Below are 17,953 nucleotides of genomic sequence, written 5' to 3' on the forward strand. Positions count from 1 at the left end.
TTTCAGGAGACTAGTCTGAATCTCAGATGAAGAGGAAGTGACTGAATGAGAAGGGTCTATAAGGGATCTGTGGATGGGATTTTTAGGTAGGGCTGAGCACCGTGGTAGGTAGGTACTCAGAGGCCAGTACCTTAACTCCAAAGGGATTAGATCCAACAGATTGCTCCAGAAGAAGGAGTGAATTCAAAGGATGAGAATGAATGAATTCAGTCTACCTTGCCAAAAGAAAGCAAAGATTGGCACTGGATAGATCCGAGGGATGCACTATTTTTATGTGTTCTTATCAGAAAGACAGTGAGGATGCTGTCAGGTAAAGGCGTATTGGGATAGCTGACTGCTTATTAAGAGGCCCTAAGTGAGAAAAGGATGGTGTTGAAAGTAGAGAGAGACTAATGATAGACATTGTGTTAGGAGACCAGTTGACCTCTTAGGAGGAATCTTGATGAAGTCAGTAGCAGGACACAGCTTGGTACTTAGCTTTAAAGGAGCGGAAGCTAAAAAGTGTCTGTGCACTTACACTTTATCAGGCTGGGATGAACTCACTGGCTATCAGCCATGAAGTTTATTTCTCACTCGTGCTACATGGTTATTGTGGATGGGCCACACCTATGCTTCATATCTTCTTCACTCTGGGATCAGGGTGACAAAGTGTCCCAATCTGAAATATGGCAGGGTTTTATGGAAGAGGGAAGAACAAGACAGTGCTTTGCTAAAGATAGCTCTTAAGTGAAATCTTCTCCTTGGATGTCACACATGTCATTTTGGTCATATTCCATTAGCCAAAGCAAGTCTCATGCCACTGCTATGTTCAACATGGTGGGCGGTGTAATCCTCCTTCAGGAAGAGGAAGTGAGTAATTATGAACAATTATACAAGCTACCACAGATGCCATTGGATTTGGCAACTGGGAAAGCCTTGGTGACCTTTGAAAAGTTTAACTGGAGAATTGGGTAATAATAATGGCTCTAATGTACTGATTACTTGCTATAGTTTACATATAGTTTACATACTGTGGTGAATGCTTTATATTTATTATCTCACTTTAATCTTTGTTAGGTGTTCCTCTTCAAATTTGCATATTGAAATGTAACTCCCAATGGGATGATATTAGGAGGTGGAGATTTTGGGAGGTAATTGGGTTGAGAGCTGGAGCACTCAGGTTAGTGCTTTAAAAAAAGAGACAGGAAAGAGCTTCTTCGCTTCTTTCCTTTCTGTCTCTCTCTTCTGTCTCCACCCCCACCCCACTCTCTGCTTGTGAGGAAACAGCAAGAAGACAGCCATCAGCAAACCAGGAAGCAGGATCTCACCAGATCCCAAATCTGCTGGTGCCTTGATCTTGGACTTTCCAACCTCCAGAACTTTGAGAAATAAAGGTTTGTTGCTTAAACCAAGTCACCCAGTTTATGGTAATTTGTTATAGCGGCCCAAACTGACTGAGACAATCCTTTCCATTACAAATGAGGATTAGAGAGATCAGGTGCTGGCTCAAAGTTATAGGACTAGTAAGTGGTAGAGCTGAGATTCAGGCCAGTTCTATCTGGCTCCAAGGCCAATGTATGAACCCCTGCAGAGTAAAGCATCCTAAATGGAGGCAAGAGCAAATGTTTTCTTTTTGGAGAACATTTGTGAGAGCAAGGATTGTAGGGTAGCAGAATATGCCACCACAAAATATGCAACTTTAGCATAAAGATTATTTTGAACTGGAGATAACTGAGAGACGGATACAAGAAAGCTTCCTGCCCTCCCCTCTCTTTGCTTAAAAGTAGGAAGATGTTCTCCCTACTCTCTCTACCAGGAAGGACAAATTTACTTATGGAGACATATCTATCTATCTTTCTATCTATCTAATCTATCTATCTATTTTAAAGATTTTATTTTTAAGTAATCTCCATACCCAATGTGGGGCTCAAACCCTACAACCCCAAGATCAAGGGACACATGCTCTACTGACTGAGCCAGGAGGGATCCCATTGATGTTTTATTTTTTGTTAAGATGCTAAATAATGGGGGGCACCTGGGTGGCTCAGTGGGTTAAAGCCTCTCTTTGGCTCCAGTCATGATCCCAGGGTCCTGGGATTGAGCCCCGCATCGGGCTCTCTGCTCAGTGGGGAGACTACTTCCTCTATCTCTCTGCCTGCCTCTCTGCCTACTTGTGATTTTTATCTCTCAAATAAATAAATCTTAAAAAAAAAAAAAAAAGATGCTAAAAAATGGGGCACCTGGATGATTCAGTTCATGGAGCTTGGGACTCTTGATCTCTGGGAGGTGAGTTCAAAGCCCACATTGGATGTAACAACTACTCAAAAATAAAATCTTAAAAAAAAAAAAAAAAAGCTGAATAAGCTCAAGTTCTACCCATCTCCTTTGAATTACTCATCTTCAGGTACTCCCATATGTATGTGTGATGGTCACTATGAACTTCTGTTTGTTTTTCTTTTGTTAATCTCTCTTTTGTTAGTCTAATTACAGGACCCTGCCTGAGAATTTAGATGGGTAGTGGTTGGGGGGGAGAGTTTTCCTTCTTCATGGGATGAATACTTGGGAAGGAAGTGGGGTCCTGGAAAGATATTTACAGAATTTCGTAGGCTACCTAAGAAGGCTTGGGAAAGGCTCTAAGGGAGCATCAATGCTGGGGAGATTCAGGACAGTCAATAAGCAAAATCTTTACTTTAGCTCTTGATTTGTGTGGATGTGAGCTAATTTGCTTTTTTGAGCTAATTTGTTAATTTGGCTATTTTGAGAGTTTAGGTGTCTATTTCATTTGTTGAGATAGATGAACAGGCGAGGGGAGTTGGAAGGCAGTTATTTTTCCTAAAAAAAACAAAAGAAAACCACAGCAGTTATTATTTGATTCCGGAATGAAGTAAGTTAATTTGCCTTACTGTAGTTTTCCTCTTTCAAGCAATTACATTGCATAAAAAATTAAAATGTAAAATTAAACTACTACATAAAAAAGAATGAAGTTCTGATACGTATTACAACATGAATGTTGCCTTGAAAACATTGTATCAGGGAGTGCCTAGATGGCTCGGTCCCTTGAGCATCCAGCTTTTGATTTCTGCTTAGGTCATGATCTCAGGGGTTCAGTGGGGATCCGCTTGTCTCCTTCTCCCTTTGCCCCACCCCCACTATGTGTACTCTCTCCCTTTCTCAAATTAAAAAAAAAAAACTTTTTTAATTAAAAAAACAAAGAAAATATTTTGGGGCACCTGGGTGGCTCAGTGGGTTAAGCCTCTGCCTTTGGTTCGGGTCATGATCTTGGGGTCCTGGGATTGAGCCCCACATCGAGCTCTCTGCTCAGCAGGGAGCCTTCTTCTCCCTCTCTCTTGGCCTGACTCTCTGCCTATCTGTGATCTCTCTCTCTCTCTCTGTCAAATAAATAAATAAATAATCTTTAAAAATAAAAAGAAAAAAGAAAACTTACTTTAAAAAAAAGAAAATATTTTATCAAGTGAAATAAGCCAGACACTGAAAGACAAAAATTGTATTATTCTACTTAAATAAAATATCTAGAATTAGGTCCAATTCACAGAGATAGAAAGTAGATTAGAAACTGCTGAGCTGGGGAGAGGAGGATATGGAGTTATTGCTTAATGAGTATAGAGTTTCTGTTTGGAGTGATGAAAAATTTTGAAAATAGTGATGATGGTTGTACTGTATTGTGCATGTAATTAAAGCTACCAAGTTGTAAGCCTTAAAATGGTTGAGGGGCACCTGGGTGGCTCAGTGAGTTAAAGCCTCTGCCTTTGGCTCCGGTCATATCCCAGAGTCCTGGGATTGAGCCCCGCATCAGGCTCTGTGCTCAGCAGGGAGCCTGCTTCCTCCTCTCTCTCTCTCTCTCTCTGTCTGCCTCTCTGCCTACTTGTGATCTCTATCTGTCAATTAAATAAAATCTTTTAAAAAATGGTTGAAATGGCAAATTTTATGTTATATACCACAAATATAATTGTAAAAAAAATTAATTCACTATATTAGAATCCCGTGGTTATATTGAGTTTGAATAGAAGGGCTTGGGTAAGTCAGGACAGAGAGTGTTTTATAAAATACACAAATTATGTTTCCTTGAAGAAGTCACCATTCTTTCCACCAAAGAGTAGGCAGGATATTATAATCACTCATGAGATAAGACATAAATGGCTATTAGTGGCTTGGATCATTGTTCATATAATTTGACACTAGCTACACCTTTCTGATCTGGAAGTACTGAGGTTGCCAGTACATAGGTGATTTGAATTATTATAAGATTTGTTTAAGTTGGGGTGCCTGGGTGGCTCAGTGGGTTAAGCCGCTGCCTTCGGCTCAGGTCATGATCTCGGGGTCCTGGGATCGAGTCCCGCATCGGGCTCTCTGCTCAACGGGGAGTCTGCTTCCTCCTCTCTCTCTCTCTGCCTGCCTCTCTGCCTACTTGTGATCTCTCTCTGTCAAATAAATAAAAAAAAATAAAATCTTAAAAAAAAAAAAAAGATTTGTTTAAGTATCCATCATGGAGACTTCAAGCACATTGCACAAACAGCCATGTCTCTATAGTCAAGTCCCTCACCTCATTATGGGATAGTTTTTCCATGTCTTCAATCCAGATGGTGTTTACATTGTAATAAGGATGAGAAGGTAGAATAAAAATCTGTATGTTTATTCCCGAATCTTGAATTCTCTGAACTCAAGCTGATTTATGTTGATACTGTTTGGAAACAGTTAAGTTGGTCAATATTACCAGCAAACAAATGGAATCTTTTTTTTAGTTCGTTTATAGTGTGGTGTTCTTGTGTAAGTACTTCCAACACAAAAACAGCCTAATTATTGGTCATATAGGGAGCTGATTTTTGTCTTCACTTGAGGAGTACTGTCAGAATACAGCAGATCACACAAAAGTGCCTTGAATGAATGCAGTCATGGTTTTCAGTGTCACAACCTAGTCATAGGCAGTATAAACAGTAGTAATACCACTGGTTGACCAGATTCAACATTTATATATGTTAATGACTTGCCAGGATGTGTATGGGAGTGTTTTAAGTTGGGCAGTGATAATAACAGGTAATATTTGGGTAAGGAAGGGGCAATTGAGATTTGAGGGTTTGAACTGTAAATAACATATTCCAATATTGGTGTTAGAAAGCTTACTTGGCCAATATCTGTCCCAGTTAGCTGAAATGAGAGAAGACATTGAAATAAAGTAATAGTAGTGGGCATTTTGTTAAAGTAATTAAACAAGAAGGCTGTTAGACCAGGGAGGCTCTAATGCCTTGGTAACCTACATAAGCAGACTGAAACCTAAGCCTGAGTCAATGAACTTGAATCTGAGAAAATGAAACTTAATAACTACTAATCACAAACCAAGTAGGCTTTCTCAAGTAGAGTAACTGCTTATTCAAATACTTCTTTTGATTTGCTTCAGAATCTTCTTTATAAAAACCTTTCCCCTAGCTCCTATGAGTGGAATGCTTCTAACCATTTTCTGTGGAGCTGTCTGACTTGAATCAATGTTTGCTCAAATAAACTCTTCAAAATTTTAATGTACTTCAGTTTATCTTTTAACAGTTCACTGAGCGCTTTCCCTGTGGTAGATCTAGTTCTATAAAAGCATGATTCTCTAATTGTTAAACTCATAATTGTCAAGTTACTAGAAAGTGACAGATGTCAAAATTTTACTTAACACAAGTGGAAATAAACAAAGGCTATGCCAATGAAAGAGATCACAGAGTGTATAACACTGAAGTCCACCATTATCACTTTTACTTGGTGGAGATTCAAAGGCAGTTAGGGAGAGGGGAAAGTTTCTAATGAAAAAAGGGGGGAATGCTTCTGGTAGACTCTTGGTTTTTTAGATTTATTATTTATTTGAGAGAGGAAACATGTGACACACAGGGGAGGGCAGAGGGAGAGAGTCTCAGGCAGACTCCCTTCTGAGGGAGAATCCTGATGTGGGGCTCCATCTCACACTCTCATGATCCCAAGATCATGAACTGAGCTGAAATCAGAGTGGGACATTTAACTGATGGAGCCACCCAGGAACCCCATGGTTCTGATTAAAAGTTGTTGATAAGGGAATCTGGAGGTGGAACCACAAGAAGTGGGGCCATCAATGTGATTGGTTTGGGAGCGTATGTATTTGTTTTTCTCTGGCTGGTCCTCATATGGGTGAGCAATGATGTGTGTGTCTATGTGTATAGGGGAAGTTGGCAGCCTGTGAGCAAATTTTGACCATCTTGAGCTGATTGCTGCAGAAGCTGGTTTTTTATGTGGGTCAGAGTTTTATTATTACATATGGTCTAGCCACTGTCCTATTTGTATATTAAATCTCTCACTCATTAATAAAAGAGACAGCAGAATGATGGAACTGGTTCCAAGAGGATATGAGAAACAGGCTTTATATAATAATTGGGGAAAATAATAATGAAATAAAAATTAATATATTGATACAAAACATGGCTCATGTTCCTCAGGACTAGGTGATTTTAACTTTTGGGATATTTTTTTTTACTTGCTTCCTCCTCCTTCTTTCCATATACTTCATCATTTTTTAAAAACCATCATTTTTTTAAACCAAACTCTGAGTTTACTGGATTGCAATATTCCAGCAAAGTTATATTTCCTGAGCATGTCAGATGAACATTGAGTTTCTTAGAAAATCCTCTAGAATGAAACTAATTTCAAAAAGCCACATCTCAATCATCTTTTGGCTTTATTTTCAAGTTTTGAATAAAGATTTATGTACTATTTCACTTAGTCTTCACAACAGTCCAATGCAAGTACCCTGTTTTAGTAGTACAATTATTATTACCATTTCTCAGATGAGAAAACGGAGGCACAAGTAACTTGGCTAACCAGGACGAAGTAATTAAACAATAGCTACAAAATAGCTGAGCACTGACTTTGCTGCCACGTCAGGTTATAAGAGGGAGGGAGGAGAGCCGCAGGGAATGGATACACTCCAATACCTTGAAGGCTGTGGGAACGCCAGTCATCTTTGTCGTGGCTTTATTCCTGTGTCTGTATGCTGCTGCTGAATTCTAAATCCTTGTCCAAGGGAGTTCACAGGTGTGGTGGCTGGGAATTTGAGCTGGGCTGCACATCCGTATTTGCCTTTGCTAGCTGTCTCGAGCAAGTCATTGAGCGTCACCAGGCCTATTGTTTCCTGACTTGTAAAGAGAGAGCTGGATCGATGTTCTTGGAGTTCAGGTGCTGCAGACTAGCCTTTGAAGTAAAGTACCAAACACCTGGAGGAGGATCTGGCTGCTTTAAGCTTGCGCAAAGGAAAGGTGTTCTTTTTTTTTTTTTTTTTTTTTTTTTTTTCCATTGTAGCAACCGCTGCTATCTTCCCACCTAAGTCTCATTCTCCGCCCTTCCTCCCCTCCCAAGTCCCCCGCCCCCCGCCCTCCGTTGTCATGGAAATCCCAGACGCCCCACTGGCTGATTTCCGCGCCCGCGGTTCTCCTGGCGGGGCACGTGACGACGCACGCGCGTCCTCGGCGGCGGGGGCGCCGCGGTGCCTGCCGGGACGGAGCTCCTAGTAGCCTGATCAGGAAGTGGCGGGCGGAGCCCTCGGCCAAGTCGCGCCGCCTCAGCCGCCTCAGCCGCCTCAGCCGCCGCCGCCGCCGCCGCCAGTGGCGAGACCCCGACCTGGCGGGGCTGCGCTGGGCGTGCGTGCGGGCAGGCGGGGGCGCTGACGAGGAGCACGAAGCGGTGGCCACGCGGGCGTGGGCGGCGGGTCCAGGTGGAGGCGCTGGGAGGCGGCGGCCGGTCGCGTGGGGCGGCCCTCCTCGCTCAGGTAGGGGCTGCGGCCGCCGGGTGAGGGGAGCGGGAGCCCGGGCCTGTTGTTCCTCGGGACTGCCTCCTCCCGAGGGGCGAGCGCGTCTTCCAGCTCTCGGGAGGCTGGGGCTGCGGTCCTCCTGGCGAAACACTAAACACAGTCACAACTTCTTGGGAGCATTGTCTTTTAGGCCTGAGGTCTATGGAGCAAACTTTTGGGTTAGAAAGAGGGGAAGTTCGCAGTCCGAGCTCATTGTGTCTCTTCCCAGCCCCAGACTTTCCAGGAGCAGTAGGTGAGCGAAACGTGTGTGGAGTTTAGGGAACCGCAGTGTCTAACGAAAGGCTGTGATTTAGATGCACCTTGACGGGTTATTATTATTATTATTATTATTTTTTTTAAGCCGTCTTTTGGGGACTGGGTTTGTAATGATCCCTAAACTTGAGTGAATTACAGTCGTTTTGTCTGCAAAGTCTAGAGACCTGTTCCAAATCGAAACACTCCGATACCTCGTCATCTCTCCGTTCCTGGGATTTAAGAGGAAAACAGTCTCGATTCTTACCTTGCTGGCTGTTCTTTGCAGTGTTCTTGGGTGCTTAGTGGCCGCTCTGAGGCTTACGCAGGGAAAGGCAAAAGAGAGCAAAAGTAGAAAGGTTGGGAGAAAAAAAAAAAAAAAAGAAAGTCGTATGGTAGAGTGGAAAGAACGTGTGCTTTGGAGCCAGAAGATTTTGATTTAATTTTTTGGGGGGGCTTCTCAGTGACCGTCCGTGGAGGAACACGTGAACTCCCTGAGTTGTGATGATTTTTTTTTTTTTTCAATGGGAACTGGGCATGGTCAGTATATGTAAAGCTCTACGGATTTTTTGAGTAGGGTGAGAACAAGGAGGAAAAGTTAGGCGGAGCGTGCGATGGTGGGAAAGAGAGAGAGAGAGAGAGACATTAAGCCTTCGGCTCGAGGTGCCATTGAACGTCACCCGTAGCACACAGGTCGCCTTTGTTTTAGAGGCCTTGACCCGCATTTCAGGTCTGGAGTAAGGGAGCATTCGATTTAGGAGGCAGGGGATCGTGTGCTGGCCTGAGTACACATTGGTAAGTACACTTACCAGTGTGTGACCTTAACTGTACGTCTTCATTTCAGATTTCACACATTAAAATAAGGAATAAAACTAATACCTGTTGTCTTCTAGAGTTGTGAGGCTCAAGGGCTGTAAGCATTTAGGTTTTCGTAAACTGTAAGGCTTTTGTTTAAGTCTGTGTTAAAACTGAGTAAAAGCCTGCTTTAATTACCTGTCTTTACAAGGTGAAATAAACACGTTTCCTGGTTTTGGCTTGTTGCCCCCACTTTATCACTGGTGATTTCTCCTTTTTCCCCCACACTCCCCCACCGCCTCCCCACCTTCCTCACCCTAGCATAATCATTCTGTTACTTCTTTTCAGATCCAATTCAGAATAGTAGCAGTGAGATAACATATTTGTATAGCTTTATTATTTAAAAAATTGCTTTTGGCGCGGCGGGGTGGCTGAGTGGTTAAGCGTATGCCTTTGGCTCTGAACATGATCCCAGGGTGTTGGGATCAAGCCCACATAGGGCTCCCTGCTTAGCGGGAGGCCTGGATCTCCCTCTTCCACTTCCCCTGCCTGTGTTCCCTCTGTCACTGTCTCTTTCTCTGTCAAATAAATAAATAAAATATTCAAAAAAAATTTAAAAATTGCTTTTCACAAACATTATCTAATTTTAAAGTTGGGCTAGATGTACAAAACATTGGTAGTGTCTTCATTCTGCTTATGATAAAATTGGATTTAGAGAGGTCTAGTGCTTGCCTAGGGTCATGTTGCAGTTAGAGGTTAGTACTGAGGGGGTTCTGGAAGTCAGGTCTTTGATACTAGTGCCAGTGACTTATTCATTGAACTAAAGTTTACTCTGATTATTTCTTATCAGTGCTTATATTTTTAACTTTTAGCAGTCTAAGTCACATTTTAGTCATTGCTTTTTAAGCAAGCTGCCCAGTTCTTAAATATTCTTAAATGTAAGCTGCTCGAAGGCAAGGGTTTATCTTCTGGAACTCTTCAAAGCTTAGAGTACATAAACACAAGACAAGTACACAAAGCTTAGAGTCACAGACACAAGGCATTTAATAAAGGCTTGTAAAACCTATAATAAGGCTAAAGCAATTTAAAGATGTTTTTGTGTTCATTATTCATTTAACAAGTATTTATGGAGCTACACAGTGCATGAAGACTTTCACAGTTAAGATAGGGGCACCTGGGTGGTTCACTTGTGAGTTCAAGGCCCGTGTTGGGCTCCACGCTGTGCATGGAACCTATTAAAAACAAAGCAAAACAGTAAAGTAAAAAAAGAAAAAGTTTAGAGTCTTTTTCCTCCCAGACCTTCCTTTCCTGCTTGTGAAGAATGCAAAGACCATTTACATGGTCAGCTTGTTGTGCTTCCTAGACCTTCCATGGTATTCTAGGAGAGTTCAAACAAGAGATGAAATTTTTTTTTTTTAAAGATTTTATTTATTCATTTGAGAGAGAGAGAGAGCAAGCATGCAAGTGATTGAGAGCATGAGCAGGGGGGAGGGAGAAAGAGAGAAGCAGATTCCCTGCTGAGCAGAGAGCCCAATGTGGGGCTTGATTGAAGGACCCAGAGATCATGAGTGGAAGGCAGATGCAGATGCTTAACCTGCTTAACCATCACAGCCACCCAGGTGTCCCAGGAACTTTTTTCTTAATTGAAGGATATTTGACATACAAGATTAACTTCAGTTTTCAGATATACAAAATCATAATTTTGTTTTATTATTTATTTATTTTAAAGATTTTATTTATTTATTTGATACAGAATGAGCACAAGTAAGGGAAGCAGCAGGCTGAGGGAGAGGGAGAAACAGACTCCCCACTGAGCAGGGAGCCTGATGCCAGGCTTGATCCCAGGACCCTGGGATCATGACCTGAGCCAAAGGCAGCCCCTTGCCCTCAAAATAGTGATTTTACAACTCAGAACCTTATGCTGTGCTTACCTTTTATCCCCATACAATGCTATTACAAATGGTAATTGATTGTATTCCCTGTACTAAACCTTTCGTCCCCATGACTTATTCCTTAACTGGAGGCCTGTATATCCTACTCCCTTTCACCCTTTTCACCCATCCCCATATCCCACTCATCCCCCTCTCCTCTGGCAACCATGAGTTTATTCTGTGCTTATGGGTCTCAAGAGAGGAACTTTTTAAAAAAATTTCAGCATAGTTAACATACAGTGTTGATATTAGATTCAGGTGTATAATATAGTGACTTACCAGTTTCATACAGTACTCATTGCTCATCAAGTGTACTCCGGATCTCCATCGCCTGTTTCACCCGTCCCTCCCACCCACCTCTGGTAACCTTCAGTTTGTTCTCTATAGCTGAGAGTTTGTTTTTTTGGTTTGTCTCCCCTCTCCTCCTTTGTTTTGTTCCTTAAATGCCACATATGAAATTATATGGTATTTGTCTTTCTCTGACTGCTTATTTTGCTTAGAATTATACTCTCTAGATCCAGCCATGTTGTTGCAAATGGCAAGATTTCATTCTTTTTTATGGCTGAATAATACTCCGTTGTGTGTGTGTATATACATACACCACATCTTTTTAAATTTTTTGTTAAGATTTTTATTTATTTATTTGATGGAGAGAGACATGGTGAGGGAACACAAGCAGGGGAAGTGGGAGAGGGAGAAGCAGGCCTCCTACAGAGCAGGGAGCCCGATGCAGGGCTTCATCCCAGGATGCTAGGGTCATGACCCAAGCTGAAACGACTGAGCCACCCAGGTGCCCCTATACCACATCTTCTTTATCCATTCATCTATTAATGGACACTTGGGCTGATTCCATAATTTGACTGTTGTGAATAATGCTACAGTAAGCATAGGGGTGAATACATCTTTTTGAATTAAAGTTTTTATATTCTTTGTTTGAATACCCAGTAGTGTGATTATTGGATTGTAAAAGAAGAGAGGAATATTTTGACCTCAGCTCAGGTACCAATATCATGGTCCTGAGTTCAAATCCCTACTTAAAAACAAATAAAATACATTTTGAGTGATCTGTGGCTTCCCTCATTAACTGACGTTGCTTAGAACTGTGGCGTTTTCCAACTGGGAAAAAAACCAAAAGAGGTCTATCTAGTCCCACCTCCCTCTAAATCAGGAATATTCTGTACATCGTTCTAACAAATTTTAATCCAGCCTTTATATCACTTAATGATAGTTCACTGGTTTATTTATTTTTATTTTTTAAAAAGTATTTACTTGAGAGTGAGTGAGAGAGCACAAGCAGGGGGAGCAGCAGTGGGAGAAGCAGGCTCCCCACCAAACAGGGAGCTTGATGTGGGGCTTGATTCCAGAACCCCAGAATCATGACCCGAGCCAAGGGTGGACGCCTAAGCGGCTGAGCCACCCAGATGCCCTGACAGTTCACCAGTTTTAAAAAATGCCTTTTTTTTTTTAAGATTTTATTTATTTATTTGACAGACAGAGATCACAGGTAGGCAGAAAGGCAGGCAGAGAAAGAGGAAGGGAAGCCGACTCCCCGTTGAGCAGAGAGCCCAACACAGTGCTTGATCCCAGAACTCCAGGATCACGAACCAAGCCAAAGGCAGAGGCCTTAACCTACTGAGCCACCTAGGCACCCCTAAAACACGCCTTTTCATTAAAAGTAATTCTGGGGGCTCCTGGTGGCTCAGTGGGTTAAAGCCTCTGCCTTCAGCTCAGGTCATGATCCCAGGGTCCTGGGATCGAGCCCCACATCAGGCTCTCTGCTCAGCGGCGAGCCTGCTTCTTCCTCTATCTCTCTGCCTGCCTCTCTGCCTACTTGTGATCTCTGTCAAATAAAATAAATAAAATCTTAACAAAAAATAAAGAACTGTTTAAAAGTAATTCTGTTGGTTTTCTTTCTCTCTCTCTCTCTCTCTTTTTTTTTTTTTTTCAGTGAGCCTACATCTGCCTTATTTCTTTCTGCGTGGTAGTTCTGATATTTTTCTTGAGTAGCGTCCAGTAGAAATACAATGTGAGCTACAAATGTGAACCACGCATATAATTCAAAATTTTCTAGTAGCCATATTTTTTTTTAAAAGATTTTATTTATTTGAGAGAGAGACCGTGAGAGAGAGCATGAGTGAGGAGAAGGGCAGAGAGAGGAGCAGATTCCCTATGGAGCTGGGAGCCCGATGCAGGACTCCATTCCCGGACTCCGGGATCATGACCCGAGCCGAAGGCAGTTGTCCAACCAACTGAGCCACCCAGGCATCCCTAGTAGCCATATTTTTTTAAAAACTAGAAAAAGGGGTGCCTGGGTGGCTTAGTTGTTAAGCATCTGCCTTCAGCTCAGGACATGATTCCAGGGTCCTGGGATCCAGCCCCGCATCGGGCTCCCTGCTTGGCGGGAAGCCTGCTTCTCCTACGCCCCCCTGCTTGAGTTCCCTCTATCACTGTGTCTAATAAATAAATAAAATCTCAAAAAATAGGTCACCTGGGTGGCTCAGTGGGTTAAGCCTCTGCCTTTGGCTCAGGTCATGATCTCAGGGTCCTGGGATGGAGTCCCCTGTCAGGCTCTCTGCTCAGCGGGAAGCCTGCTTCGCTCTCTGCCTGCCTCTCTGCCTACTTGTGATATCTCTCAAATGAATAAATAAAATCTTTGAAGAAAACTTAAAAAAATAAAAACTAGAAAAAATTAGGGTGAATTAATTTTTAAAATGTTTTTATTTTTAAAATTGTATTTAAAATTTTTCATTATTGAAGTATAATTGACTGGGGTCCTTGGGACCTTCAGTTGATTAAGTGTCTGATTCTTGATTTCAGTGCAGGTCTTGATCTCAGGGTCATGGGTTCAAGTCCTATGTTGGCCTCCATGCTGGGTGTGGAGCCTACATTTAAAAAAAGAAGTATAATTGACATAGAATGTTATATTAGGGGCGCCTGGGTGGCTCAGTGTGTTGGGCCACTGCCTTCTGCTCACGTCATGATCTCAGGGTCCTGGAATCGAGTCCCACATCGGGCTCTCTGCTCGGCGGGAAGCCTGCTTCCCTCTCTCTCTGCCTGCCTCTCTGTCTACTTGTGATCTTTCTCTGTCAAATGAATACATAAAATCTTAAAAAAAAAAAATGTTGTTTTAGGTGTACAACGTATTGATTCAACAAATACATACATTACTCAATGCTCGTTGTCGGACTCCGGTAGGTTTTGCGGGCCGACAGGCACGAGGAGAGCGTCCAGGCCAGCTGGTAGCTCCCCTTGGGGCTGAGCGGGATGGCGAGTGTCGCGAGTCCAGGCGCATTAACGACACCAGACTCGGGGGATCTGTCGAAGCAGGATCTCACTTTATTGAGCGGGGTTGCAGCTTATATTGGGTAGGGGATGGGAAATGAGGTCAGCGGGGAGAGAGCCTATGGGGTTTGGTTACGTAGTCAGTAACTGGGTAGGGTGTGTTGGGCGAGAGGAGGAAATATCAGAGATATGCGGAACCAAAACCGCCACGTTGGCGCCAATACTGCCACGGTGGCGCCTTTTCTAGCCGGAAGAGAAGGCAGGCCAGCGCCATCTTTGCTGTGCCCAACATTTCCCCCTTTTGTTTTTGTAGGCATGACTTCTGTCTTAGGTTGCCAGTGGTGAGGTAACAGACTTACCCGTCATTGAGGGTCATACAGCAAAGGTATGTCCTCTGTCTTAGGTTGTTCTGTCCCTCCCATTGGTCTTACCCGTCATTGAATATCATGCAGCTACAAGGGGAACTTTCCTCTAAGGCCTGTCTTAGGTTGCCCCGGTCTTCATGGGGTCTTACCCGTCATTGGCCAATAAAGGTCATTGGCGCTATTAGTAGGTGTCTTCATCATGGGCGGCCAATCTCTGATAATGTACTTGGACATTCATTAATTGAATGGCTTCCATCCTCTTTTGCACGAATTGGGCCAACTTGTTTATAATGCAGGGGCCAAAGGAAACTAGGAGGAGTAGGGTTAAGATGGGTCCCAGGAAGGGGAGGACGAAGGGGAGTAGACCATTAAAGCCTGTCCAAAAACACTGCCTTTTTAAGCTCCTTAAGGTCCCCAGGCTCCCATGGGTACCATGGAGCTGGACGGTTACCCCCTGGGTTAACATTAACAGGGAAGAGAGAACAACTGGAGGGCTCAGGGGAGGTATGTTCTGGAGGGGGGGGGGGACAATAAGGTGACGGCTGAATAAAGGGATTAGTGGAGGGGGGTCGCACAGGGGGGCTCTTACTTCGAGGTTTGGGTTGGAGATCTGGGGGCCAAGGGGCTTCATCAAAAGGGTTTAGAGGGGGATAGAGTTTTTTGGGTCTAGCGGAGGGGCCGTCAGGAATGTTTGAGGCGGGAGTGGGAGACTTCTCTTGTGGCTTGTCTGATATAGTCGGAGTGGGTGTCCCAGAAGGGAGTTTGGTTGCCTCGGATTGGGAAGGGGGAGGGGTGCAAGATTTCGGGGGGCAAGGTGACTCCTTAAGCCCCTTTGGGGGTCTGGGTGGAAAGCAACTCTTTAGTGCCACCAGAGTAGGATATGTACCCAAAGGGGGTATCTCCCCCCTGTTTACGTGGGCTTTATGGATTAGCTGTTCAATACGATCCCACGTGTCCCAATCAAAAGGTTACCTTCCGGAAGCCAAGGAGCCACCTTAACAAAGGCCTCCCATGTCTTAAGGGCTTGGGAATCGGTGAGGGAAAGACCGCGGCTTCTCAAAAGGAAACGCAGGGATTCGAGGGCAGGGTCACTTTTGGAAGATGACTGCCCCATAATTTATGGGGGTACACTCACCCGAAGACCGATTGGCCCGTCAGCGAGAAGAACGAGGAGAGAGGGTCCTCACACGGGGCACCAGTTGTCAGACTCTGGTAGGTTTTGCGGGCCGACAGGCACGAGGAGAGCGTCCGGGCCAGCCGGTAGCTCCCCTTGGGGCTGAGCGGGATGCGGAGTGTCACGAGTCCAGGCGCATTAACGAACCACACCAGACTCGGGGGATCTGTCGAAGCAGGATCTCACTTTATTGAGCGGGGTTGCAGCTTATATTGGGTAGGGGATGGGAAATGAGGTCAGCGGGGAGAGAGCCTATGGGGTTTGGTTACGTAGTCAGTAACTGGGTAGGGTGTGTTGGGCGAGAGGAGGAAATATCAGAGATATGCGGAACCAAAACCGCCACGTTGGCGCCAATACTGCCACGGTGGCGCCTTTTCTAGCCGGAAGAGAAGGCAGGCCAGCGCCATCTTTGCTGTGCCCAACACTCACCATAAGTATAGTTCCCCTTTGTTACCATGAAACATTATAAAATTATTATTGAGTATATTCTGTAATGCTGTACTTATCATCTCCATGACTTGTGCATTTTATAACTGAAGTGTATACCTCTTAATCTCCTTTACCAGTTTTTCCCATCTCCTCACCAACCTCCCCTTTGGCAACTACCAGTATGTTCTGTATATTTAACAATCTGTTTGTTTTGTTTTTGTTTTTTTTAGATTATATGCATAAATAATATCATATAGTATTTGTGTCTGCTTATTTCACTTAGCATAATACCCTCTAGGTTCACCAGTGTTGTCTCAAATGTCAAGATCTTTCTGTCTTTTTTTTTTTTTATGGCTAATAATCCATTGTATGTGTGTATATCACATTTTCTTTATCTGTTGATAGACACTTGGGTTGCTTCCATATATTGGCTATTTTAAATAATGCTGCAATAAACATAGGGCTGCATATATCTCTTTGAATTAGTGTTTTTGTGGGGCGCCTGGGTGGCTTAGTCATTGCGTGTCTGTCTGTGGCTGAGATCATGATCTCCGGCTTCTATGATCGAGCCCTGCATTGGGCTCCCCTGCTCAGTGGGGAGTCTACTTCTCCCACTCCCCCTGCTTGTGTTCCCTTTCTCTCTCTCTCTCTCTGTTGGATAAATAAATAAAATCTTAAAAAAAAAAAATAGTGTTTTTGTTTTCTTTGGGTAAATGCCATTAGTGGAAGTATTGGATCATATAGTATTTCTATTTTTAGTTTTTTGGAACCGCCATACTGTTTTCACAGTGGTTGTACCAGTTTGCATTACCATCAACAGTGCATGAGGGTTGCTTTTTCTTCATATCCTCGTCAACACTTGTTATTTCTTGTCTTTGATACCAGCCATTCTGACTGTGAGGTGATATCTTACTGAGATTCTGATTTGCATTTCCCTGATGATTAGTAAAATTAAGCATCTTTTCCTGTTATCTGTTGGCCATTTGTATGTCTTTGGAAAAAAAAGTCTATTCAGGTCCTCTACCCATTTTTTATTCTGAGTGGTTTTGTTATTTTTGGTGTTAAATTATGTAAGCTCTTTATATATTTTGGATATTAACCTCTTATCTGTTATATCATTTACAGATGTCTTCTCTCATTCAGTAGGGTTTCTTTTTGTTTTGATGGTTTTCTTTGCTATGCACAAGCTTTTTATTTTGATTAAGTCTTAGTAGTATATTTTTGGTTTTGTTTCCCTTGCCTGAGGAGATATATCTAGAAAAATATTGCTAAGGCCAGTGTCTAAAAGATTACTGTCTTTGTTATCTATTATGGGATTTAAGGTTTCAGGTCTCATATTTGGTCTTGGATCCATTTTAAGTTTATATATGTGTGTGGTGTAAGAAAGCGGTCCAGTTTCTTTCTTTCTTTTTTTTTTTTTTTGCATTAGCTGTCCAGTTTTTCCAACACCTGAAGGGACTGTCTTTTCCCCCATTGTATGTTCTTGCCTCCTTTGTTGTGGATTCATTGACACTTCAGTGTGGGTGTATTTCTGGGCTCTCCGTTCTTTTGATCTGTGTGTCTCTTTTTGTGCCAGAATCATACTGTTCGGTTACTGTAGCTTTGTGTATATCTTGAACTCTGGGACAGTGATACCTCCAGCTTTGTGCTGCTTTTTCAGAATTACTTTGTCTTTTCAGGGTCTTTTGTGGTTTTATACTAATTTTAGGATTATGTGTTCTAGTTCTGTGAAAAGTGCTATTGGTGTTTTGATTGGGATTGCATTGAATGTGAAGATTGCTTTGAGAAGTAAGGACATTTTAATGATATTCTTTTAATCCATGAGCATGGAATATCTTTTCATTTGTTTTTGTCATCTTCAATTTCCTTCATCAGTGTCTTATAGTTTTTAGAGAGTAAGTCTTTGACCTCCTTGGCTAAATTTATTCCTGGGTATTTT

General features: G+C 42.9%; 1 protein-coding gene across 2 annotated transcripts in view; it reads left to right on the forward strand.

Annotated features, from left to right (window-relative positions):
- Positions 1-7,626: 7,626 nt before the first annotated feature.
- GTF2E2 (general transcription factor IIE subunit 2) overlaps positions 7,627-17,953 on the forward strand; it is a 67,287-nt gene continuing 56,960 nt past the window's right edge. For both annotated transcript variants that reach the window (XM_004757798.2, XM_013059019.2), the window contains exon 1: positions 7,627-7,765. The gene's annotated coding sequence lies outside the window, so the exon portion shown is untranslated. The remainder of the gene's footprint in view (positions 7,766-17,953) is intronic.

This window comes from Mustela putorius, unplaced genomic scaffold, assembly GCF_011764305.1.
Source record: "Mustela putorius furo isolate JIRA1106 unplaced genomic scaffold, ASM1176430v1.1 tig00003932_pilon_pilon_pilon:0A:0A, whole genome shotgun sequence".
Classification (NCBI taxonomy): Eukaryota; Metazoa; Chordata; class Mammalia; order Carnivora; family Mustelidae; genus Mustela; species Mustela putorius.